The sequence below is a fragment of the Balaenoptera ricei genome, chromosome 8, assembly GCF_028023285.1.
Source record: "Balaenoptera ricei isolate mBalRic1 chromosome 8, mBalRic1.hap2, whole genome shotgun sequence".
NCBI lineage: Eukaryota > Metazoa > Chordata > Mammalia > Artiodactyla > Balaenopteridae > Balaenoptera > Balaenoptera ricei.
The window spans coordinates 100,002,860-100,015,244 of NC_082646.1; the positions used below are offsets into that span (position 1 = coordinate 100,002,860).

The 12,385-nt window shown below is 41.2% G+C and overlaps 1 protein-coding gene across 1 annotated transcript in view; it reads right to left on the reverse strand.

Annotated features, from left to right (window-relative positions):
- Positions 1-5,848, reverse strand: part of CKAP5 (cytoskeleton associated protein 5) — a 103,551-nt gene extending 97,703 nt beyond the window's left edge. The window contains exon 1 of the mRNA XM_059931523.1: positions 5,764-5,848. The gene's annotated coding sequence lies outside the window, so the exon portion shown is untranslated. The remainder of the gene's footprint in view (positions 1-5,763) is intronic.
- Between the last annotated feature and the right edge of the window lie 6,537 nt (positions 5,849-12,385).

A 12,385-nucleotide genomic window follows, 5' to 3' on the forward strand; every position in this document is an offset into this window, starting at 1 on the left:
CATTTTGACAAATGTACCATGTAAGATGTTAACAACAGAGGAGACTGGGTGAGGGGTATATAGAATTCTATATCTTTGCAACTTTTCTGTAAATCGAAAATTATTACAAAATAAAAAGGTTATTTTTTAAAAGTTTCCTCTAAAAAAAAAAAACCTATCATTTATCTTCAAAAAAGTCATGTCTTGAAAAACAAAATTTTAAAATGTGGGATACTTCACACCTACTAGAATGGCTAAAATCCAAAAAAACTGATGAAACTAAATGCTGACAAGATGTGAAGCAAAAAGAACCCTCATTCACTGCTGGTGGAAATGCAAAATGGTACAGCCACTTTTGAAGAGAGTTTGGCAGTTTCTTACAAAGCTGAACATTGTCTCACCATATGATCCAGCAATCACACTTGTAGGTATTTGCCCAGTGGAACTAAAAATTTATGTCCACACACAAAAAAATGTTTAGAGCAGCTTTGTTCATAATTGTCAAAAACTAGAAGTGACCTAGATAGCCTTCAATTAGGTGAATGGATAAACAAACTGTGGTACATCCATACAATGAAATCTTATTCAGCAATAAAAAAGAAATGAGCTATCAAGCCAAGAAAAGACATGGAAGAACCTTACATAGATACTCCTAAGTGAAAGAAGCCAGTCTGAAAAGGGTACATAGTGTATGATTCCAATTATATTACACTCTGGAAGAGGAAAAACTATGGAGACAGTAAAAAGATCAGTGGTTGCAAGGAGGTAGGCGAGGGAGAAAAGGATGAATAGGTGAATTACAGGAGATTTTTAGGGCAGTGAAACTATTCTTTATGATACTGTAATGGTGGATAAATAACATTATGAATGTCAAAACCTACAGAAGTATACAACATAAAGAGTAAACCTTAATGCATGCTAATTTTAAAAAGTCATTTAGGAGATTGGGGGATCCCATAAAAGAATGCAGACTTGTGACAAGAGAATCTAACTATATTACAAATGTGTGAAACCACCTCACTGAAGTGGGTGGGGAAAAAGATCTGACCTAGGTAACTTCGGAAATGAAAGGAGTCTGAAAACTAAAGGCAAAAGGAACTGCATATAAGCACTGTACTTCTAGTTAATAAAGTTTCCTATGGGAGTGTGAATTAACGATTCAGATATTGCTATACATGTATACTGGAGTGGAACAATTAAGTAAATGGATGATGGAAGCCAAGTTTCTCACTGTTGAAGTGGAAATTCAGATCAACAAGGGGGAGGAGGCTAGAATGATCCATATGGTAATGGATTAGACTTGGAAATATCAGTAAGAACTCATACTTAACTTAACATAGATACAGATGGTGACATATAGAAATATCTATAGATATGTCTATATACACCAGTTAGCATATACATCTATATTTCTTTGTTCTGTTAGCTGAGAGGGCCCCCAAAAAATGACACCCCAGTAGCAATGAGAACACTTACTGCTCAGATCTTGGTTTCTATTACCATTCTCCAATAAAAGGTGCCAGGGCTTCTTGGAGAAATGGCTAATTCTGGCACTGTGACACGAAATATACAAGATGAGCCTAGAGCACCTTATAGTGCCAGAAAGTAGGGAAGTGCTCAAATATAATTAAATAAAAACAGCATGCACGCACGCACACACACACACACACACACACACACAAACACACGCACACAGATGTGGGAATGTTAAAGGGGCACAGGAGTCAACAGAAAGAACTCTCAATGGATAAAGCTGGAACAATTTCAGCAACAAAATAAAGTAGTATTGGAATATAACTCAAAGTATAAAATATCCTTCAGTTCATACTGATATAAATGTTTGACTAATTAAATTAATAAATGGGGAGAGAGAGACAAATGTCCCATGCAGAAGAAATTCAAATAAATTATGTAGATATTCTACCCCAAGGACAGGGAGCACAACTCCTCTCCCCATAAGTGAGCCATACATAATTACTTCCTTCCAAAGAGCACAGTATGAAAAGAGGAAAAGAATAACTTACAGTGAAGAAATCTGACAAACACTACTTCAGCCATATGATCAAATCAATATTAACAGTCACAAATCATGTTGATGTGATGTTATATGATGTGATGAATATGGCATTCTCTCTGTGATCTTCCACCCGAAAACTCATAATCCCAGTCTAATCATGAGAAAAACATCAGATAAATTCCAATACAGGAACATTCCACTATACCTGACCAGTACCCCTAAAAACTTCTACAGATTTGAAAGTTTTTAAAAATAGGGGGAAAAAAAGTGGGAGGGGGAAGCCAGATCTACCTTCTCTGCCAGTCAACACAAACAAAAAGCTATCATTTTTCCATGATTCTTAGTTGAAGACTTTCCAAGTTAGTCTGCTAAGATATTGCTCACATTCAAAGACACTGTAACACAGCCAACTGGTTAGTTATATGTTGTCTTTATCACTTCATTACATGGAGAAAACTATGCCAGTTGTGGCGAACTTTGTTCAGCAAATATTTTCTGGCCACCTTATTTGACCCAAGCACTGCTTGAGTCATTGAGGTAACCTCACAGATGAAAAAAAAAAAAAAACAAACCAAAAAACTATGCTCCCCTGCTCTGTTTTCATTTCTGTGAGGAAATCAGACAATATACAAGCAAACAATAAATGGCCTAACATATAGCAATAAACGCTATGAAGTCTAAAAAAAAAAAAAGAAAGTGAGGTAAACATGACCAAGAGGGCTACTCTAATTGGAGCTTAGAAAATGCCTCTTTAAGGAGATGACATTTGAGTTGTGAACTGAGTGAAGCCTATATACAAAGACAGGCTTGAGGTAGGGGTAGAGCAGGTGGGAAGTCCCAGGCAGAGAGAACAACAAACACAAAGGCCAAAAAGAAATTAAGTTTAGGACTTCCCTGGTGGCGCAGTGGTTGGGAGTCCGCCTGCCAATGCACGGTACGCAGCTTCAAGCCCTAGTCCGGGAAGATCCCACATGCCACGGAGCAACTAAGCCTGTGCACTACAACTACTGAGCCTGCAAGCCACAACTACTGAGCCCACGTGCCACAACTACTGAAGCCTGCGCGCCTAGAGCCGGTGCTCCACAACAAGAGAAGCCACCGCCATGAGAAGCCCGCACACGGCAACGAAGAGCAACCCCGCCTTTCACCGCAACTAGAGAAAGCCCATGCGCAGCAACGAAGACCTGACACAGCCAAAAATAAATAAAATTAATTAATTAAAAAAAAAAAAGAATAAGTTTAATGTGTTTGAGATAAACAAGTAGGCAAGGCAACTGCCCTGACAGAAAAAAGCTAAGTAACATGTTCTGAACTCTACAGGTAATATGCATTTAAAATTAATTAAAATTAAAATAAAATAAAAAAATTTCAAACCTCTCCAACACTGATCACCAGGAATCCATCAATCATGAGATCCAGATCTCAATTTTAGGTCCCCACTTAGTCCCCCTCCCACTGTCACAGCTGTCCATCTCCCATATGGTAAATACTGTATTTTGAACTGCTCCACGCTCCCTCTAAAACCCACCATGCCTATGGTTCATATTTCATTATGTCTGTGACAGAAGTTTAAAAAAGGAGGGGGTGGGGGGAGATTCTACCCAGAAAATGATCCTGAATTCTCCCTAACAGATCTCATTACTTCACATAGAACAACCAGAGGTTACGAGCAAAGGCCCTGAAGACACACTAACTTGGGTTCAAACTGAGGTTCTATCAGTTGTATGATTTTGAGCAAGCTGCGTAACCTTTCTAAGACTCAGTTTCCTCATCTGTAAAAAGTTGTGAGAATAAAGAAAGATAAAACGTGGCACCTAGTGAATATTCAGTAAATGTTAACTACTGCTGGTAAAAGTATTTGAGCATTTATTTTGTTCAAGGACTAGAGCTGGCCAGAGGGATTACAGAAACTACAATTTGCTACAGCAAATTGTTTGAGAGATAAAACTGTCAAACTCCCTTAGGTCAGGGGCTTTGTCTTTTTCTGGTTCACTAGTGTATTCCCAGAATCTAGAACAATGTTTAACACACGGTAGGCATCAATCTCAATATTTGTTGAATGAATGAATGAGACTCCATTAAGTCAAAGGAGCATAAAAGAGTCTGGCTTTGCTCCAATATAAAGAAAAGTTTTCCTTCCTCATCAAGATTTTTAACAATAACCTAAGACACTGTAAAATGTTTATTTTTAATTGTCTCCCCAAAACCTAGGACAGTGTTCATAATACTAAGGTACTCAAATTTATTGCAGTTAAAACATTGTTAAATGTTTATTATTTTTAACTGCCTCCCCAAAACCTAGGACAGTGTTCATAATACTAAGGTACTCAAATTTATTGCAGTTAAAACTCTGCTGCTAAAATTAAGCTGTCTGTTAAAATGTTTAAAGTAATACGTTATAAAGTATATTATTAAGGAATATCTTTGCTTGCCGTTGCCTGAGTGAACAAACTTTAAAAACTTGTGCAAAATTTTTTTCTCATGAGTTTACCAACTAGGTTTAATTTATGCTGGCAAAATATATTGATTTCACCTTTCTCTATATCATTTTATAAATACAACATTACACTTTATCCACTCACTTAAGAAAAGTCCAAATCTTTTATGATTTCTTAAAAGTTTCAAAAGATTGTTAGCTTAATTTATCAGCTCTTTAGGTCAAAGAAGGACTTTTCAGGGTGATAAAAATGGAGAAAGGAGGAGTTCACCTCTCTCAAAATGAGTTTTCAATTACTATAATTATGCATAAAATAAGACAGGGAGCATTTCTGGGCCACGATTTCAAGCCTTGATTCCCCTAAGAATTAAATTGGAGCCACGCATAAATTTGGGGCAAGTTCTGCAAAAACCTCTTCATCCTCTATTGATGCTGAATGAAAAACTCATTGTTAAGATTCATCAACACGAATATATTTTCTAACACACAGCCGCCACTCTGGCAACACGACTTTCACCGTTTTCTATCCCAGAAACAAAACGGATGCATTTAAATCCAGCCCGACAATTACCACCATTGCAGGGTAGCTATCTCAACCGCCAGAGTGGTAAAAGCTAAAAAGCAAGAATCTAGTTTACCAAGCCCTCACCTTAAAGTAGCAAGGCCTGCTTAACCTACACTGCTGGCTATTGTATTGGTCCCCCAAACCTTCAGAGCTGGAAAGATACCTTAACTCTACTGACACCTTCTGAGAGAGAAAGCGAGGCGGAAGGGCGGAGCGGTATGATCCGAATCGTTTAAATCGCAGCAAGCCGGTGGGGACCCAGGTGCGCGGGCAGGGACCCAGGTGCACGGGCAGGCCCCGGTACCACTGTCCTTGTCACGCTCTGAGGCGACCAGGCCCTTCACGACCACCACAGCCCTCGGAGGCTCTTACTCATTCATTCATTTGACAATTACGCGAGGGGCGCCGTAGCCGGGCCGGCTCGCAGGCCCCCGCCCCAGTACCAAAACACCCTGAGCCACCAGGCACGGCCCTGCGCCGCACGCGTCCCCAGGACGCTACCGCCCGAACCCCGCCGCGGCGCGCTCTGGTCACCCAGATCCCAGTCCCGGCCTCCGCCCCACACAAGCGCCCACGCCCCCCGCCCTCCCAGCCGCGAGTCCCCCGGCCTCCGCCCCGCTTCGCCGCCTCAGACCCGCCGGGTTCGTGGGGCGAGGGAGGCGCGCGTCCGCGGAGGCCCCCCGCCCGGGGTTCAGGGCCGCTACGCGCGCGAGACTCGTGAACTCGAGGGCCTAGGCGGGTGGGCCAGGCGCACAGTCCACTCACCTCCGCTGGGTCAGAACCGAGGGGCTGCTCTAAGCCGTTTGAAACCGCTTGGGCCGCCGCACACCCCGCAGTGTCCTCGTTGTTTATTGGTCCTCGGCGGACCGCCCATCGCCCTTCTTATTGGTCCATTTGAAAGAACTATGGGCACGCGCCGCCCCCAGCCTTAAAGGGGCCACGCTCAGCCGTGTTTCCCTTGGAACCCGGCGCTGCTTGGTCAGGTGGGGAGAGGGTCTCGGAGCGAAAGATGCAGACAACCCCGGAAAGAAGCACGAAAGGTCTGTGGAGAGTTGTGCACCCCGGCCGTCAGCAGGTTTGCTTTATTTAATTACAGATATTTAAACTGCTGTCAACACTTGGCAATTTTTTATTTGAGTCATTTCATTCACCAAATATTGATTGCGCAGCTAAGGGCGTGAGGGAAACCAGAAAGGCTGCTGGATTATAGTGGAAGGAGGGTGAATGGAGCCGGGACGCTGGATTCTGGTCTTAGACCTGCTCTGAGTAAAGCACTTTTCTTAGTAAATAATCTGGAGCTTAGTTTCCTCATCTGTAAGACGGGATAATGATGTTTCCCTTATAAACTTAGTGTGAGGATTTAATATAACTAATTGAATGTCTAGGAATGGGCTTTGAACAGTAATGCATTCTTAAAAGGCTTAATAATCTTGTTATTTATAAAAATGAGAGGCTTGGTTAATTTGGTCCGAAAATTCTTGTTTAGCTGTACATTCAATGTTTCTATGAAACATTGGTCCTAACTTCCAAGGAATCTGCAAACTACAGTGGTCAGAAGAATAAAACATATAGACTAGTCGCTAAAATTCAAAGCAGTATGAGAACGATATAAAAGAAAAGCTGTAGATGTTTAACTGAAGGGAGAAATTAGATGGGGGAGGATCTAGGAAGGGGATGGTTTTTTTTTTTTTTTTTAGGGGGATGGATGTTTAATCTGGGATTTAAAGCATCTGTAGCCAAGAGACTAAGAAATAGAGAGGGGATGGGTGAAAGTAATAAAACAATTTTTTTTAATCCATCAAATTGGCAAAGATGAAACAGTTTAACAACTTTTGGTTAGCCAAGAGTTAGAGGAATACACACTCAAACTCACTTCTTGGTAAAAGTATAATTGGTACAAACTTTTAGGAGGCCAATTTAGCAGTTATTAAAATGTAAAATGTACATAATCTCTGGCCAAGTAATGCTACTGATGGGAATTTGTCATACAGACCTATGCATGTATGGAAATAAAAATGTACAAAGACATTCACTGCAGCACTGATTTATTTATTTATTTATTTATTTTTGGCTGTGTTGGGTCTTCGTTTCTGTGCGAGGGCTTCCCCCAGCTGTGGCAAGTGGGGGCCACTCTTCATCGCGGTGCGCGGGCCTCACTATCGTGGCCTTTCGTTGCGGAGCACAGGCTCCAGATGCGCAGGCTCAGTCAGTAATTGTGGCTCACGGGCCCAGCTGTTCTGCGGCATGTGGGATCTTCCCAGACCAGGGCTCGAACCCGTGTCCCCTGCATTAGCAGGCAGACTCTCAACCACTGCGCCACCAGGGAAGCCCTGCAGCACTGATTTAGAAAACAAACAAACAACAACAACAAACCCTGAAATTTATATGTTCATCTATAGGGAACTTATTATATAAATTATGGTATAATCCATTCAATAGAACACTATGCAACTGTTAAAAAGAATGTGGTTAATCTATACGTGCTGGTTAGAAAAATGCACCAACTTTAATTGAAAAGAAGGCAAGTTGCAGAAAAGCATACATATATGGAATGATTTTATTATATATGGTTATAAATGTATGTATATTTGTGTGCATGCCTGAAAATGGTTAGAACATTACTGGAATTTCAAAAAACTTAATAGGGATGGGACTTGCCAAGGAGGGAAATGAATTTTTTACCACTGACATGTTAAAAAAAATTTTTTTTAATAGAAGGAGCAGGGAGAATGTCTAGTAGTTGGAAAAGTACAGGCAAAGGCACAGAGACAAGAAAGTACATAGTATGTTGGGAGTTGAATGTGTGGGTTGATTTTAGAACAGGGTTCATGTTAGGAAGAGTGGGACACAGATTAACAGAGGAAGTTAGGAACAGTTTTTGGAGGGTCTTGAATACTAGGGTAAGGAATTTGTACTTTATTAAAGTAGGCAGTGGGGAGCTATTGAAGGTTTCTGAGCAAGGGAGTGACAAAATCAGGATTGCACTTTAGGAAAACTAATTAGCTTGATTGTCTAATTCTAAAATGGGTTAGAGTTGAGAGCCCAGTTAGGAGTCTGATATGAGCGGTGGAAATGATGAGAACAGATTCAAGAAAGAGGGAAGGATTTGGCAACAGACTAGATTAGGTATAAAGGTGAGGGTGGGGCCCATTTCGGGAGATGAGTCAGAGTGTGCCAGGATTTGAGCCTAGGGACTGGGAGGCATTGATTGCCCAAATGAAAGTAGAAAGTCAGGAGAAGCCAGTCTCAAAGGGAAGACAAGGTATTTAGTTTCAGACCTGTTTACTTTTACATACCAATGAGACATGCAAATGGAATCATGTAAGTAGGCCCAGGAAATACAGAGGGAGAGCTGTGAGAAGAGATTAGGACTCAAGTGATATAGATTTGGGAATCACCTTCATAAAGTGAAAAGATGAAATTGTGGATGAGACCACAGAGTGGGAGAGTGGAGAGAGTGAAAAGATAGGAGATGAGGACAGATCCACAGGTGGAGGTAGGAGAGAGGAGCCAATCAAAGCAAAAAGCTCACGATAACCTTTTTTTTAAATTAATTAATTAATTTATTTATTTATTTATTTATTTTTGGCTGTGTTGGGTCTTCGTTGCTGCGCGCGGGCTTTCTCTAGTTGTGGTGAGTGGGGGCTACTCTTTGTTGTGGTGCGTGGGCTTCTCACTGCGGTGGCTTCTCTTGTTGCAGAGCACAGGCTCTAGGCATGTGGGCTTCAGTATCTGAGGCACGTGGGCTCAGTAGTTGTGGCTTGCAGGCTCTAGAGCGCAGGCTCAGTAGTTGTGGTGCACAGGCTTAGGTGCTCCGCGGCATGTGGGATCTTCCTGGACCAGGGCTTGAACCTGTGTACCCTGTATTGGCAGATGGATTCTTAACCACTGCACCACCAGGGAAGTCCACAATAACTTTTGATAAACAGGCTAGAAATATATAGAAATAGTCTTCTTCAGTCATTGATCATTGGCATGTTTACTTTATTTAAATATTACCAGAAATAAACTGAAAATTACATTTAAGTAAAGAGTGATGGTAACCTGGAATCTGATCATTAAATAACGTGCAGAGTCTAGATCCTGGAGAGTTTTAGAACAAGATGGCAAAATCCCTTTTTGTCTTATATGGTTTAAGTGCAGCCCCACTAGAAGGTGGGCATTAGATGTCTGATTCCATTAATGTATTCTTTCATTCAACAAATAGTTATTGAGCATCTAGTATGTGCAGGGACTGTTCTAGGCATTTGGGATTATCAGTGAACAAAATAGACCCCTTCCTCTCAAATATTCCCTCTTCTCATGGTGCTCACATTATAGTGAGGAAACAAAACAAAAAAAAATCATATGGTATATTATTAGACAATATGTGAAATGGGAAAATAGAAAAGAATAAAACAAGGTAAAAGGGATTGGGAAGTGGAGTTGGAAGAACTGTAATTTTATAAAGGGTGGTCAGAGTTTCATTGAGATCACATTTGAGCAAAAACTTGAGTAAGGCAAAGCAGTTCACCGTGAGTATATCTAGAGGAAGAAAGTGCCAGCCATAGGGAATAGCTATGCAAAGACCCTAAGTTGGAAGTGTATCTGGCAGGTTTGAGAAACAGGGTGGCCAGTATAGCTGGAGCAGAGTAGTTGGCAGCAGGAAGGTAGTAGGAGCTGAGGTCTGATAATGGAGAGAAGGGAATGGCAGATTCTGTAGAGCCTTGTAGAAACCTAATACAGTACCTTGCCCATAGTAGATGCTCAATAAATGTTTGGCCAGTCTAGGATTATCATCAAATGGCATTTATCTATGTATTTATTAGAGTTATGTGTACCTACTTTATTCCTGGGGTCTCTCAATAGTTCCACATATGGAGGTTAGTAATAGGACAGTGAAACCCTTGTGGGCATTAGATATCTAAGTGAACACTATATTATTGCAACTGGAAGTAGGAAACAAATGCCAAACATTGTGGCTGCTGAGTAACTGTGCTGAGCATTTCTGAGAAGTCTACTAGTGTTGGGACAGTGCTCATTCCATCATAATCACAAGCTACATTTTGGTGGAAACATCCCTAGCATGGGACATGGATCCATACTTCCAGCCTAAAAGGAGCAGCTTCAATGATTAACTTCAACTTTCAGTCCAGGTACCCCCTGCATTATTCCCTGGAGACAGCAGTGGTGACATTAACACAGACGTCAAGTGTCTATGGGTTTAGTGCCTTGACTGGCCTCCAAGATGGCAAAGCCTATCCCATCTTGCACTTGGTTGCATTTAATAGGTGCCCTTTGAATGAAGGAATGGACAGCATTTTTTTCTCTTTTCTCATAGCCCATTTTTCCCATAGGCCCCAAAATGTAGGCTGCCCAAGAACTTCGACCACAGAAGTATCAGCTCCACCAAAAAGGAAGTAGGCAGGAGGGAAAGATAGGGACCTTAGCAAGCTGTCAACAGGCTTTTAGGGGCTGGAGGAAAAACCACTGAGAAGGGCAGGATAAGTGAGAGTTCTTGGCTCTCTGTGTCTTGTAAAATGAAATAAGCAGATTGTATAGCCTGGGGCTAACCTCAGCCTTGGATTTAAACTCAGACCCTTAATTAGGCTGTCTGGATCTGTTTTAAGGGAACCTCGTGAAGGAATCCAAAATTGTGAGGTGGAGCCTTGACTGGGAATAAAACTCTGTTCCCTATGCTGAGCTCTGCTTAGCCTCTGTCAGCTGGTTAATGGAAGAATGATCTGGAGAGAAAATAATGGGCGAGTGAGGGAGTGTTTCAAAACAAAGGCTGCCTGAAACATCCCGAAACACACATCCTATTAACTGGATCAGTTGAGTCATCTTCAAATATGAAGAAAAGACATAGACTGTTTCTTAGCCACAAAAAAGGCTCAACCACACTTCTTTTATCATGTCCATTAGTAGAAATGACTAAAGATGCCCTTGAGTGTCAGTGCATTACACTTAGAACATCATGCACCCTCAGCTCTTGTAGATGCTTTTTCCAGCTTCCTATGCAGCACTGACTTTGTTTTCTTCAGGCCTAGGTTTGGTGAAAGCTTCAGTTCATGCCATGGAGACCTCTTTACGGGCTACAGAGATCTTTTCATTTTACGTGGCACAGTTTGTTCAAATAATATAGAAAGAAAGGCAGTGACTATATTTTGAACATAATTAGTTTGCAAAAATATGTCCAGTTTGTTAGAATTTGACTCAAACTCTCCCTACTTATCAGTTTTAGGTTTTATATCCAGAAAACCAGACAAGGAATTCTCAGCTCTTGTTTCATCCCCAAGATTTCCTGGAAGGAACATAAATAGAAGTCTCAGGCCAGAAATGACCTTAGCAATCATCTGGTTCAACCTTTCCATTTTACTGATTAGGAAACTAAGAGCCAGCATAACCTGAAAACAGGCTGCTAGTCTTTGACGCTGTTACAAAATTCTCATTTGCCAGTGGTCAAATTCTTGTCAAGACCTGGGCCATCAGGTCCTTTCCCATCCCCTTCTGAAGTAGCAGGATGGTCACAGTTTAGCAAAACGCATTCAACAAATTTTGTTCTTCCAGAAACACTTGCAGTTTTGCAAGCAAATGGTGTGTGTTCAATGCATTCATTTTTTCTTCCCATTTGAAAAGTTCTTCCTGAGTTCCCAGCTCTAGTGGTCACTGTTCATAGCTTGAGGCTATGGAAAAGGGCACTTATTCTGAGGCTCTGGAAAGGGGCACTTCCTACAGGTATACAGGCTTGTGCATTAGGCTAGATTTCATTGCTTCAAATGTCCTCCTTTTCTCTCTGTTGTGAGTTTTTTTGGGTTTTTTTTCCAAAAAAGAATGGTGGATGGTTGTCCTTGAGCTATTCCACTTGTTTTTGTTCTAGCACACCTATCCCTCACCAAAGTTGGAAGAATTATACACTGCAGTTTATACTCAGATCTCTTGTCACTTACATTCAAAAGGATTCCGTCCTTCTTGCTTTTTCTTTTTTTTCGGGGGGTGGGGTTGTTGGTAGACTCTAAGCTCTGTGATACTCTTTCTTGGTCATGCTTGGGCAGTGTCCAGCCCCTAGCAGATGAATGAATGAATGAATGGGAGCAATGTTCTATAAATGGTTAATGGCTTAGAAAATCAACTATTGACCCTTGACATCAAATTCTATATCTGGCATTAAGACTTGCATGATTCCCAATCTTCATTGAGAGGTATTATTTGTCCAGATACCTGAAAAGAGATCCCCAATGCCTTGTTCTAGGCTTGAGATGTAATGGATGAACTATGAGTAGACAGCTTTTTAAAAATAAAAGGAATCTTAGTGTTGATTGACCCATTCTCAGAGTAACTGTGAAACATGACTAAGATCAAATAGAGCTAGAGGCAGATCTAGGACTGGAATTAGCCCTCCTTGTCC